This window comes from Ornithorhynchus anatinus, unplaced genomic scaffold (assembly GCF_004115215.2).
Source record: "Ornithorhynchus anatinus isolate Pmale09 unplaced genomic scaffold, mOrnAna1.pri.v4 scaffold_79_arrow_ctg1, whole genome shotgun sequence".
Classification (NCBI taxonomy): domain Eukaryota; kingdom Metazoa; phylum Chordata; class Mammalia; order Monotremata; family Ornithorhynchidae; genus Ornithorhynchus; species Ornithorhynchus anatinus.
This window is the reverse complement of record NW_024396935.1, coordinates 415,490-429,486: the sequence shown is the minus strand read 5'-3', so window position 1 is coordinate 429,486 and position 13,997 is coordinate 415,490.

Here is a 13,997-nt window from a genome sequence, read left to right as displayed (position 1 = left end):
TACTTTCCAAGCGCTTAGTACAGTGCTCTGCACACAGTAAGCACTCAATATGAATGAATGCTGTATTCAATGAGAGTATTATTTTCTCCAAAGCGCTTAGTACAGTGCTGTGCACACAGTAAGCACTCAATATAACCGAATGAATGAATGATAGGTACTTAAGGTATAGTAAACTGACAACTGCAATCACCTGAATCCAGAGAACACTGCTGACATTCATGTCAATACAATAGGAAGTTCAGAGGCAAAATAAATTCCTTAGACAGAGCTATCATGATATCATAAGTGAATGCTGTTTCAGTCCTGAATGTAAATAGCTAGGACGTCTAAAAGACCTCGGCAGGTAGGTGTCTTAATCCTGGCAAGCTGGAATGAGCACATCCAACTCTGTTCTTAATTTATTTTTAATCCTGTAGACACAAATGCAAATCTAGGCCAATTCCTGGAAAAGTTCCTTTTTCTTCAAAGTTATATTTTACCAAAAACAGACCAATAAGTAGACTGAAGAAACCATACATTTTTGCAGGAACCAGATCTGGGTGATCATCCCAAAGCAACTCCCTACATCACATCACACCCAGGCTCTGGGGCAGTAAGCGCCATACTCCATCTGCAATTTCCACATGGCCCAATTCCCATCTACCTTAAAGACCTCCCATCTTGGCCAGAAGCTACCTTACACTGAACGGATAGTGCTGAATTGTTGCTTGGCTTCCCCACTGCCTATTATCCAAAGAATACAGAATTTTACTTATTTCTGAAATGACCAATTAGACTGAAAACTCTTCTGAGGGGCATGACCTTCATTTCTATTTTACTGTACTCCCCCGTATAGTTAGCACAATGCTTGGCACACAGTAGGTGCTCAAGAATTATTACTTATGATGATGATGACTGTGGGATACCAGAATGGAAAATTTAAAATCCACAGAATGCATCTTTCAGAGTGGGAGAGGGAACATACCCAATTCCAACTATGCCACTTTTCTTTGGTGAGAAGGAAGAAATTTCTTTAACTCCCCGACTCACAGCTATGTGTGTTGAGAAAATAATCTCATTTAGCTGAGAGAGGAAGAAAATAATCCCCAGATCTCAGAGGATCGAGTGCATAAGTGTTGGTATCAATCAGTGGAATTTATTGAGTGACTACTGTGTGTTGACTGAGGGAGGTCCTTTGGGTAGACATCCAGCTAAATGATGAATACTTTCTCATACAGACTGAAGATAATACGTAGATTTCAGTTTTCCAAGTACATAGATAGCAAGAATTCCTACAGACAAATTTAAAGGCCTTATTCAATGGTACTTATGTTGTAGTAGCTCTTGGGAGAATACGATGAATGCAGAAGACAGTCTCTATCTTTGTGAAGCTTACAATTTAACAGGGGACAGTGAGACAGAGGTAAATTATACACAGTGGGAGCAAGAGAGATGACAACTGTTGGTAGCTGAATTATAGCAGGATAAATGGAAAAATAAAGTACAAGTGCTAAGTATAAATGGAGAGGATTCAAGAGAACTGGCATTTGCCTCGAGGTGGAACCTTCTAACGAATTCTTTCCCTTCATTAACAACAGAATTAAAAACACTGTTTATCTGAAATGTTTTACTGTCATTTGCTAAGCAGCACAGTGTAGCAGATAGAGCACAGGCCTGGGAGTCAGAAGGTCATGGGTGCTAATCCCAGCTCTGCCGCTCGTCTGCTCAATGGCCCTGGGCAAGTCACTTCACTTCTCTGTGCCTCAGTTACCTCCTCTGTCAAACGGGGATTAAGACTGTGAGCCCTATGTGGGATGGGGACTGTGTCCAACACGATCTGCTTGTATCTACCCCAGTGCTCAGAACAGTACTAGGTACTTAGCAAGGGCTCAACAAGTACCGTGATTAGGAGTAGTAGTATTTCCTAGGCTCACTTAGAAATAAGTGTTCTATGACTGTTTCCACAATGTGAGTTAAGGATTCCATTTTTTGTGGCTATTCTGTAGGCCCTAAATTTGAATGGAGTAGCGTAGAGGACTAAGCCTTGCTTAGTAAAGAGCAATTACAGCCATTTTGCCACAGTAAAGTAGGATGGTCAAGGCCCAGGAGGAACTCCTGAGACCTGCTGGTGTAGGCAGCCGCAGGCTTTTCTCATCTGCTCTACCAGTCTCAGCTCCCCTTCACCAGCTCTGAGGAAAAATGGCTGTGTATCTCTAGACTGGATTTGGAAGTGGTAGGAATCTGTGTGGGGCTGTGTATTTAGTGGTGCTGTGCAGCATGGGAAGGCACTTACAGGAATATGTGTGAAGAAGTGTGGACCATAAGGGGAGAGCAAAGGGTTGCGTTAGTGTGTTAAGGAGGGTGAGTAAAAGGGAGCAGGGATATGTAGGTGGGGAGGGCAAGGGTTGTATAGCTTGGCAAATGTGTGAAAATGTGGTTTCCAGGCCAGTAGGTACAACAAAGATGTGTGAGTTTTGCTTGCCTTATACCTGGCCCATTATTACCCCAGGAACTCCAGTCTCCTCTAGATTGTAAACTTATTAGGGGCAGGGAATGTGTTTGTCCTATGGCTACTCTCCCAAGCGCTGAGTACAGTGTTCTGCACACAGGAGGGACTCCATCAATCTGACTGATTGACCGAAGGTGCAGAACTGCAGGCACACTGGATAGTATTCAGTTTCTGGTACAATACCTGCCCTCTATCCTCCCAGGCCACACTATCAACTCGATTTCAGGCAGGAATTTGCACAACTCTGCCTCTCAGAGAGAAATAGGGGAGACACTCTGATCTCCTCCTGATATTAGTACAGTGCTCTGCACATAGTAAGCGCTCAATAAATACTATTGAATGAATGAATTAGAAACCACCAACTTTCACAGTGAGCCCCAAAGGGTCCCTTCTCTGGAAAGTGAGGCTGTACAGTGACCCTGCAGTCAGGACTGTAGTGCCAGAGAGGTTTGACCCTTCTAAAGAATTAAGGACCCTGGGTCTTCTCAGTCCCAGGCAAAATCAGACAGTACTAGCCTCCTGCACAGAGCCCAGGCCCCTGTTCTCCCATGAGTGGCATCTGCCTCATCACTCTTCTTCCCCCCATTATTTACACACACACACACACACACACACACAGAGCCTTCCCTTTCGGGTAGTACTGCAGTCCATTCTGTAAGGAGGAAAATCTGGGAGTTGAGTCTGCCCACAGATTAAGAGAGATGATCCTTGAGGCTGAGGAGAAGTACTGAGCAACTGCTCTGGAGAGATGCCCCTGGTCCCTGGAATCAGAACCATGTCAGGTCTGAGAGCAGCAGCCTGCCTGGTGGCACAAATAGGAAATCTGGGCAGCTGCGCCTATTGCTGCCAGGTGGCAACAGGTATTGCCTGGAAGGCTGCCCTTCTCAATAGCCCCATGGTGAAACTAGCTATTGTTCTGGGAGGCTTCGCCTCACTATCAACCTCAAGAGGCACTCATCTTTTTTATGGTGTCTGTGAAGCTCTCACTATAATAATACTTATGGTATTTGTTAAGCGCTTACTTGGTGCAAAGCACTGTTCTAAGCGCTGGGGTTGATACAAGGTAATCAGGTGTTCGTTCCCACATGAGGCTCACAGTCTTCATCCCCATTTTACAGATGAGGTAACTGAGGCACAGAGAAGTGAAGTGACTTGCCCAAAGTCACAGAGCCGATAAGTGGCAGAGGCAGGATTAGAACCCATGACCTCTGACTCCCAAGCCCGTGCTGTTTCCACTAAACCTCGCTGCTTCTCTGTGCCAGGCACTTTACTAAGCACTGGAATAGGAAGAAGCCCATGAGTTTGGACGCAGTCCACGTCCCCCATGGGACTCACAAGTCTTAATCCCCATTTTAGAGATGAGCTAACTGAGGCGCGGAGAAGTGAACTGACTTGCCCAAGGTCACCCAGAAGACAAGTGGGCGGGGGCTGGTTTAGGAGCCAGGTCCTTCTGACGCGCAGGCCCGGGCTGTCGCCACAAGGCGGCGCTGCTTCTCTCCTACAAGGTGATTCTGGGCGGCCGCGCCTCTCTATCGCCACCCGGTGGCCCTTGGCTCCAATAGCGCCGGCTACCTCCTTACCTACCTCCGTCTCCTCTAGGTCGCCTCTGACTCCCTCCCCTTCCACGGCCTCCCCCTGGCCTGGAACTCCCTCCCTCTCCACATAGGCCGGACCACCACTCTCCCTTTCTTCAAACCATTATTAAGGCCTCAACTCTGCCAGCAGGCCTTCGTTGATTAAGCCCTCTTTCCCCCAAGCTTCTTGGCCCTTCTGCATCATCAGCCCCCTTGGATCTGTAACCTTTAAATATCTGCTCTTTGCCCTGCAGCGTTTATGTGCATATCTGTAAACTATGCACTCCGTGTACAGAAGTGAAGTGGGTGTGAGCACAGAGGGGGGAGTTAATGGTAATAATAATCATAATGATAAAGAATAATTGTATTTCTTTAGCGCTTAAAATATGCCAGGCACTGCACTAAGCACTGGAATAGACAGAAAAAAAATTGGGTTGGACGCAGTCCTTGTCCCACGTGGAGCTCAAAGTCTCAAGACCCATTTGACAAATTAGGTAACTGAGGCACCGAGGAGTGAAGTGACTTGCCCAAGGTGACTGAGAAAACTGTCAAGGAAACACACATGATCTGGAAAATATTGCTAGAGTCCACTGAAGCTCTTTCCTTCCTGAGATCAAATTTGGGGACAACACCAAAATTGGGTTGACCACCCCGTTTGATATTGTCTTAGGAACATCTGGAATTACAAATTCTCACCACAATGCAGTTGAGAGGTCAGTGAAAGCAAAGTCTGATGACTGTGGCTGAGCCAGGATCCCAAAAAAGAAAATGATCAAAATCCACAATTATTTAGCCACAAGAATGGGGAAAATAAAAAAAAAAAAAACACAACAAAAATATTACAGTCAAGATATTTTTAACATCTACTGAGGGTTAGGGTCACAAGAGTCAAGCTGTGGATGTGATTAGCAGATGTCAGATGCCATGTCCTAGATGAGGGAAAAAGAATCTAGGTTATGGTCTAAGGCAAGAGAAGCTGTGTGGCCAAGTGGACAGAGCGTGGGCCTGGGAGTCAGAAGGACCTGGGCTTTAATCCTGGATCTGCCACTTGTCTGTTGTGTGTGACCTTGGGCAAGTCATCTCAGTTCTCTGTGTCTCAGAAACCTCATCTCTAAAATGGGGATCAAGACCGTGATTCCCAAGTGGGACATGGACTGCGTGCAACCTGATTAGCTTGCATCTACCACAGCATTTAGTACCATGCCTAGCAAATAGTAAGTGCTGAACAAATACCATAAAAACCCCCAAATTAAGAGAATGACCAAGTTCATTTGCAAAAGCACTTCTGAGAAGGAGGTAGGTTGTTGGGAAGAAGCGTGGCTCAGTGGAAAGAGCACGGGCTTGGGTGTCAGAGGTCATGGGTTAGAATCCAGGCTCTGCCACACAGCTGTGTGACTGTGGGCAAGTTACTTAACTTCTCTGGGCCTCGGTTACCTCATCTGTAAAATGGGGATGAAGACTGTGAGCCTCACGTGGGACAACCTGATTACCCTGTATCTACCCTAGCGCTTAGAACAGTGCTCTGCACATAGTAAGTGATTAACAAATACCAACATTATTATTATTATCTCACAGCTAACAGGAAGTTCCCAACTGTCTGATTTTATATTGTTCTGCCCTCTAGAGAACTCAGCTCCACTACTGACAGAGAATTCGGTCTCTTCCAAGAATGCTCCAAACAATTCTGTTAGGGGTGGCTACCTCTTCCGCCTGGCCTGGGGCTTTACTGTCTGACAAATACATTTGAAATATGATTTGATAAATTCACAGATGAGGGGGTCCATAATCGATCACCAACTCTATGGTACCATACTCTCCCAAGTGCTTAGTGCAGCATTCTGCACACAGCAAGTCCTACATACAGCAAGTCCATACAATTGATGATTCAGTGATTGATTGAGGGGAAAATTACATCAAAGTCAGTCATTGCATAGTTCTTTCAAGGTATTCTGCCACATCTTGGAGAGAAAAGAAACAACACTGAGGTTGCTCCAGGAAGCAAAAGGTGATTAGGGCTTCTTTTTTTTTTTGCATCTGTTAAGTGCTTACTATGTGCCTGGCACTGTACGAAGTGTTGCGGTGGATATAAACTAATCAGATTGGACACAGTCCATGTTGCTCATGGGGCTCACAGTCTTAATCTCCATTTTACAGATGAAGGAAGTGAAGCCCAGAGAAGTTAAGTGACTTGTCCAAGGTCCCAGAACAGACAAGTGGCAGTGCTGGGATTAGAAGCCAGGTTCTTCTGTCTCCTAGTTCTGTACACTAGAATCATTTTATTCCAGCATATTAATGTCTTTTTATTCATATTACTGTCTTCCCCTCTAGACTGTATGCTTGTTATAGGCAGGGAATATATCTGCTAATTCTATTATAATGTACTTTCCCAAGTGCTTAGAACAATGTTCTGCACGTAGTAAGTACTCAATGAATACGTTTGATTGACTGCTTTAAAAGTGGAGAAAACGAAAGAGCCATGAACTGTGGATGAGAAAGAATAGACATGATTCGATGGCAGATTAGGTGTGGGGAAATGAATGAGACAAAAGAGATGGCAAGATAGGGGAATTGTTGACAGTGATTGGAAACACTGAAAGAGGAAAGAGGAGGCATTTTGAGGCCCTTCAGCAGGAATTGTGAATATGACCTAGGTATTATGTTTCTAAACCTCGTAATTCCCTTTTCTGCACTAAATTATTCAAGCTACTTCATCCTAGGAGAGGCACAGTATAACTCTCCAGTGGTGAAAAACAGAAAATCAGATTTTCATAGAAATCAATATAGCATTGTGCTTTTGATAAAGGAGAATACTGTCTAAAAATGAGCAATAAATAAGCTTGTATCTATGTTAGAGCTTAGTACAGTGCGTGGCACATAGTAAGCATTTAACCAATGCTACAATTATCATTATGATTATTATTATTATTATGAAGGGTGAGATAACCCAAGAGGAGAAATTAGAGGAGTATTCTGAGATGATAATCTTCTACAGCATCCCTTCAACACACTCTTCTGGATTTTAGGATCGCAATTCAGAGGTTTCTGCTTCAAAATCATTACAATGGCATGAATTTTGGTGAGAAGAGGGAATAGTATTTTTTTTTTAGGGCTTGGGTTTACAGTTTGCATTCCATATTTTTGCTAGAGATAAACCAATGCCAAGAGCCTATTTTAACAAGTCATTTTCCAGATCTAAGCAGGAGAGCCTTGGCTGTAATTTTCATTTCCTGCCTGCATGATACCTTTGGCATTTAGGTGTATTCATTCACTAAGGCTTTTAATGTTAGGGAGAAATTGCCAGGTCTATTTGCGATGGCAACTTGCACCCAAATTGTAAGAACTCTACAGTGGATCTGACGTTTGCTTTTAAAAGCCTGTTCTGACAGCATGTCTTGCATTTGGTAAACGCGTGCAATTTGGAAATGTAGATGAAGAACAACTTTAGGAGGAAATACCCAAGTGTTTGTCGGTAGTAGTGTCACCCAAATGTAATGTCGGTATGAAATGTTCCTTCCTTCATTCATTCATTCAATAGTATGTATAGAGCGCTTACTGTGTGCAGGACACTGTAGGTACTAAGCACTTGGGAGAGTAAAATATGCCAATAACAATCCACAAGAGAAGGAATAGTAAGGTGGGCCAATTTGAAATAACACTGCTTACACGTGGAAACAGGGGCTGTGGGTCCAGCCACCAGAAAGAAGGTCAGCAGTATTTGTTGAGAGTTTATTTGAGCACTTAAGACTGAAGATCTAAAATTCCCCAGTTCCATCTCTGGTTTCAGCAGGTTGCTCCTGAGAAGCAGCCTGGCCTAGTGGATAGAGCACGGTACTGGTAGTCAGAAGGCCCTGGGTTTTAGTCCTTGCTCCAAACCTGTCTGTTGTGTGACTGGGGGGCGAGTCGTTTCATTTCTCTATGCCTCAGTTACCTAATCTGTAAAATGAGGATTCAAACTGTGAGCCCCATGTGGGACAGGGACTGTGTTGAACTTGATTACCTGGTGTCTATCCCAGCACGTAGAACAATGTTTGACACACAGTAAGCACTTAAATACCATCATTATTGTTACATTATTGTTAGATTATTGTGTGCATAGCACTGTTCTTAGTGCTTGGGGGAGTATGATACAATAGAATTAGCAGACACGTTCCTTGCCCATAAAGAGCTTACAGTCTAGAAATTGTCTGAGAGACGGACAGTAATATGAACAAATAAGTAATTAAAAAAATACTTTAAAGAAATGTACATGAGTGTTGTGGGATTGGAGGTGGGGTGAATAACAAATATCCAAAGGTCACAGATCCAAGTGTAGAGATGATGTGAAAAGGGAGAGTGAGCCAGGGAAAAGAGGGTTAATCAGGGAAGGCCTTATGGAGAAGATGAAACCTTTGTTGAGTATTTACTCTATGCAGAGCACTGTATTAAGCACTAGTATTAAGCACTAGGGAGAGTACAAGACAAAAAACTTGGTAGACAAGTTCCTCACCCACAATAACAGGGGACAGAGGGAAGAAAATCAAAGTGGAGAACATGCTTCCCCTAGCCTCCTCAGCAGCTCCTGAACTCACTAGATGGTTATGAGCTTGCTGTGGGCAGGAAATGTCTGTTTATTTTGTACTCTCTGGCACGCTTAGTACAGTGCTCTGCACACTGTAAGCATTCGCTAATTATGATTGATTGAATGAATGAGTGAATGAATGCCCCATTTGGGACCCTTCAGGTATTGGAAGAGGGAATCTGGGAGATCAACATTCAGGCTTTATTTTTTTGACGGTATTTGGTAAGTGCTTATTATGAGCCAGGTCCTATTCTACGCGCTGGAGTAGATGGGGCTCATTCCATTCCATGTGGGGCTCACTGTCTTAATCCCCATTTTACATCTGAAGGAACTAAACCACAGAGAAGTTAGGAGACTTGCCTAAGATCACACCACAGGCAAGTGGTGGAGGCAGGATTAGAATCCAGGTCCTCTGACTCCCAGGCCGGTGCTCTTTCTACTATACTATGCTGCTTCTCCACTCCCAGGTTGAGCAGCAAGTCAAACTGTCCTGTTCGTGATGCTGAAATGTGAGTTTAGAAATATCGCCCTCCTTCTTGGAAGCTCTATGAAATCTCAAGAGTGGTAAAATGTGGATAGCCCACAAAATAAAAGGTATTCCTTCCAGATTCTAAACTGAAATACCATTATCTAAATCCTCCAGCTGCCAGATTGGAACACTCCAGTCTGTCACTATGCCTCCTTTTTCAAAATCACTATGTCTCCTTTTTCAAAATCACTATGTTATATTGATTTCTAAGAAAATCAGATTTTCTTTTATTCACGATTGTGGGCTTTATATTCTTTCTCTCCTAGGATGAAGGTGCTCAAAAAGGGGATTATGAAGTTTAGAAGCAGAGTAGCAGGGTCACGTATAACACAAGAGATGCTAATAAACATTTCTTAGCACAAATACCATGAAAAAAGAGAAAAAAATTGCTATATTTGGGAAGCAGCATTGCACAGCGGAAAGATCACTAGCCTGGGAGTCAGAGGTCCTGAGTTCCCCTTCCAACTCAGTCACTTGTCAGCTGACGTTGGGGAAGTCATTCATCTGCTCTGTGACTCAGTTACCTCACCTGTAAAATGGGCATTTAATCCTCCTCCCTCTGACTTATACAATAAGCCCCATGACCGTCAGTCAGACAATTGTATCTATCGAGCACTTGCAGTGGGCAGAGCACTGTACTAAGCACTTGGGAAAGTACAATATAACAATATAACAATATAACAGACATATTCCCAGTGGTACAGGACTATGGCTAACCTGATTATCTCGTATCTACCCGAGAGTTTAGTACAATGCCAGGCACATAGTAAGTACTTAAAGAGCCTGGGCTTGGGAGACAGCGCTCATGGGTTCGCATCCCAGCTCTGCCGCTTGTCAGCTGTGTGACTGTGGAGAAGCCACAACTTCTCTGGGCCTCAGTTACCTCATCTGTAAAATGGGGATTAAAACTATGAGCCCCACGTGGGAAAACCTGATCACCCTGTATCTACCCCAGCGCTTAGAACAGTGCTCTGCACACAGTTAGTGCTTAACAAATACCAATATTATTATTATTACTTAAATACTATAAAATAATCAAAGAGCCTCAACTCAATTGATAGGTTTTCATCTATTATTCTGATGGCAGAGCATCATAAACTAGAAAAAGCTACTCAAGAAACCATCTATTAAACTAAGTAGACACAATCATTCAGTCATATTTATTGGGTGCTTACTATGTGCAGAGCACTGTAGTAAGTGCTTGACATCACTTGGGGCTGTATCTACACTCCACAGGATGTGTTAGTCAAAGATGAGTGTTTTTGGAGTCCCAATCTGTCTTGAACCAGCTTGTTTTCATTGTCCACAAAGGGGGGAAAAAAAACTAGCAGCAGATAGCAGAAAGCCCCTTCCACTAATATAGCCCCCTTCTTGGGGAAGCCAATTATTAGAGATGCTTTCTCAGTTAATTTGCATTAGAAGAGAACGCAGGAAATGCCAGATAGTTTCAAACCAATGGTCCATCTAGCCTCGCATTCTTAGCCTGGTGGGCAGTGATTGTGAGAGGCTTGGTTCCTCTGAAGCAAAGTGTTTGGGAAGGTTGAGATACCAAGAGGCATACCCCAAAACCTTCTCACTATACCTCAGTCTTTTCTACCTCTCGACCTCTAGCCCACGCCCCGTCTCTGGCCCTACCTCCTCATATCTGACACATAACTGCAATCCCCCTTTGAAGTCTTACTGAAGACACATCTCTTCCAAAAGGCCTTTCCTGACTAAGCTCTCCTTTCCTCTTCTGCCACTCCCTTTTGCATGCCCTGACTTGCTACTTTTATTCATTCCCCGCTCCGGGTCCCACAGCACTTTTGTACATATCTGCAATTTATTTATTTATATTAATGTCTGTCTATTCCTCTAGATTGTAAACTCATTATGGGCAGTAAATGTGTCTGTTGTTATAGTGTACTCTCCCAAGCTCTTAGTACAGTGCTTTACACATAGTTAAGTCTCAATGAATACAACTGAATAAACGAAATAATGAACCCTCTTGAGCCAATGTGATTTGTTTCTAGCAATACTCACACCTCTTTACACAGAGATGTAGCATATCCAAGTGGAAGGCTCATGGACCCGGGAGTCAGAGGACCTGGGTTCTAATCTCCATTCTACCAACTTCTTGCTGTGTGACCAAGTCACTTAACTCATCTGGACCTCAGTTTTGTCAACTGTAAAATGGCGATTAAACCCTATTCTCTCCTACTTAGAGCATGAGCCTCATGTGGGACCGGGGCTTCATCCTACCTGATAAACCTGCATCTACCCCATCGCTTAGAATAGTGCTTGACACATAATAAGTGCTTAACAAATACCATACCATGAGTTTTAACCCACAGGAAAATACCTTGAGCTGGCTCTCCATTCCCCTTCTGTTTGCTGGAAACATTTTGCAGTTGTTCATTCATCTTAACAGTACCCGTTTTTCTTTTCTAAGTTATGGCACAGAAACACTACCAACATGCAAAAATATGACAATTGCCCTAACTATAGAGGAAGTTTCCCTGAGAGAGCCAGGAAAAATAGAACTCCTGAACCTAAACTCTCTAGACTGTAAGATTGCTGTGGGTAGGGGATGTGTCTACTAACTCTGCTATATTGGACTTTCCCAAGCGCTTAGTCAGTGGTCTGCACCATGTAAGCGCTTAATACAATACAATTGATTGATGGCACATCCATTGAGATCCACCTCTAGACTACAAGCCCGTGTGGGCAAGGAACATGTCTACAACTACCAACTCTGTTATATTGTATATAATGGCATTTGTCACGTGCTTCCTAGGTACTAGGCACTGCCTTAAGCGCTGGGGTAGATACAAGCCAATCAGGTTGGACTCAGTCCCTTGGCCCACATGGGGCTCACAGCCTAAATCCCCATTTTACAAACAAGGTAAATGAGGCCCAGAGAAGTTAAATGACTTGCTTAAGGCACATAGCAGGAGAGTGGCAGAATAGAATTAGAACCCAGGTCCTCTGACCCCCAGGTTCAGGCCCTGAAGAGAAGCAGCATGGCGTAGTAGCAATAGCAAGGGCTTGGGAATCAGAGGACGTGGGTTCTAATCCCACCGCTGCCACTTGTCTTCTGTGTGACGTTGAGTAAGTCACTTAACTTCTGTGCCTCAGTTTCCTCATCTGTAAAATGGGGATTAAAAGTTTAAGCCCCACGTGGGACAACCTGATCATCGTCTATCTAGTCCAGTGCTTAGAAAAGTGCGTGGCACATAGTAAGCGCTTAAATACTCTTATTATTTCCACTAGGCCATGCTGTTTTTCCAAGCGCTCAGTACAGTGCTCTGCACACACTGAGTACACAATAAATACCACTGATGGACTGACTGATCTACCGGCAGGACAGGATTCTCTGCTTAAATACAGACCAGCTTCTCCGTAACACATGTAACTCTGAGGAGATGCTACAGCTTCTAAAAGAAAGGCTAGAAGATGACCCTACTATCATTATTTTCAAGAAGAAAAGTGAAAAACCCAGGAGCTACACTTGAATCGGTCACTAATTGCCTCTTCTGGGCCTTGCTAGCCACTGGTAGTTAGAATTTCTGGCTTTGCCTCACAAGGTTGGGGTAGATCAGCTACTTTCTCTCTACCCTCTGCAGAGCTTCCTATAGGAGAGGAAATGCTAAGCTCTTATGGGCAAAGAACATTCATTCACTCATTCAACTGTATTTGTTGAGAACTGACTGTGTGCAAAGCACTGTACTAAGTGCTTGAGAGAGCGTGGTGCAGTGGAAAGAGCATGGGCTTGGAAGTCAGAGGTCATGGGTTCGAATCCCGGCTCTGCCACTTGTCAGCTGTGTGACTGTGGGCAAGTCACTTAACTTCTCTGTGCCTCAATTCCCTCATCTGGAAAATGGGGATGAAGACTGTGAGCCCCACGTGGGACAACCTAATGACCCTATATCTACCCCAGCGCTTAGAACAGTGCTCTGCACATAGTAAGCGCTTAACAAATACTGATATTATTATTACAATATAACAATAAACAGACACATTCCCTGCCCACAACAAGCTTATATGTACCAATTACCAACCCTGCTGAAGTGTATGTAATGGTATTCGCTTACTACTATCAGGGTGCTGAGTCCACAGGTAGGAGCCTTTGCTCCCTCTACATCCACTTTCTTGGAGAACTCATTTGCTCCCATGGCTTCAAAATCCATGGAATGGAATGCAGATGAATCCCAAATCTACATTTCCAATCTTTACCTCTCCTCTTCTCTGCAACCTCACATTTCTTCTTGCCTCCAGGCCATCTTTACCTGGATGTCCCCCAATGACACCTCCAACTTAACAAGTCCAACACTGAGCTCCTTATCTTCACACCCAAACCCTGCCCTCCCCCCATCTTTCCCATAACTGTAGACAGTATCACTATCCTCTCGATCTCACAAGCCCGTAACTTTGGCATTGTCCTTGCCTCATCTTCCCCACAAATTTAGGTTCACTAAATCCTGTCTGTTCTTGCTTCACAAAATTGCTGGGATCACAGTCACTGGTACGGCAGTTTGTTGTGGACACACCAGTTTTGGATGCTAAACTAAATCAAATTGCAACCAGTGAGAAGCACAGTGGATTAGTAGAAAGAGCACAGGCTTCGGAGTCAGAGGTTGTGGGTTCTACTCCCAGTTCTGCCACTTGTCAGGTGTATGACCTTAGGCAAGTCACTTAACTTCTCTGTGCCTCAGGGATCTCATTTGTAAAATGGGGATTAAGACTCTGAGCCCCACAAGGGACAACCTGATCAGAACAACTGACAGTTCCAGTCCTTAGAAGAGTGCTTGGTTCATAGTAACCTCTTAACAAATACCATTATTATTATTATAAGCACTTAGTACAGTG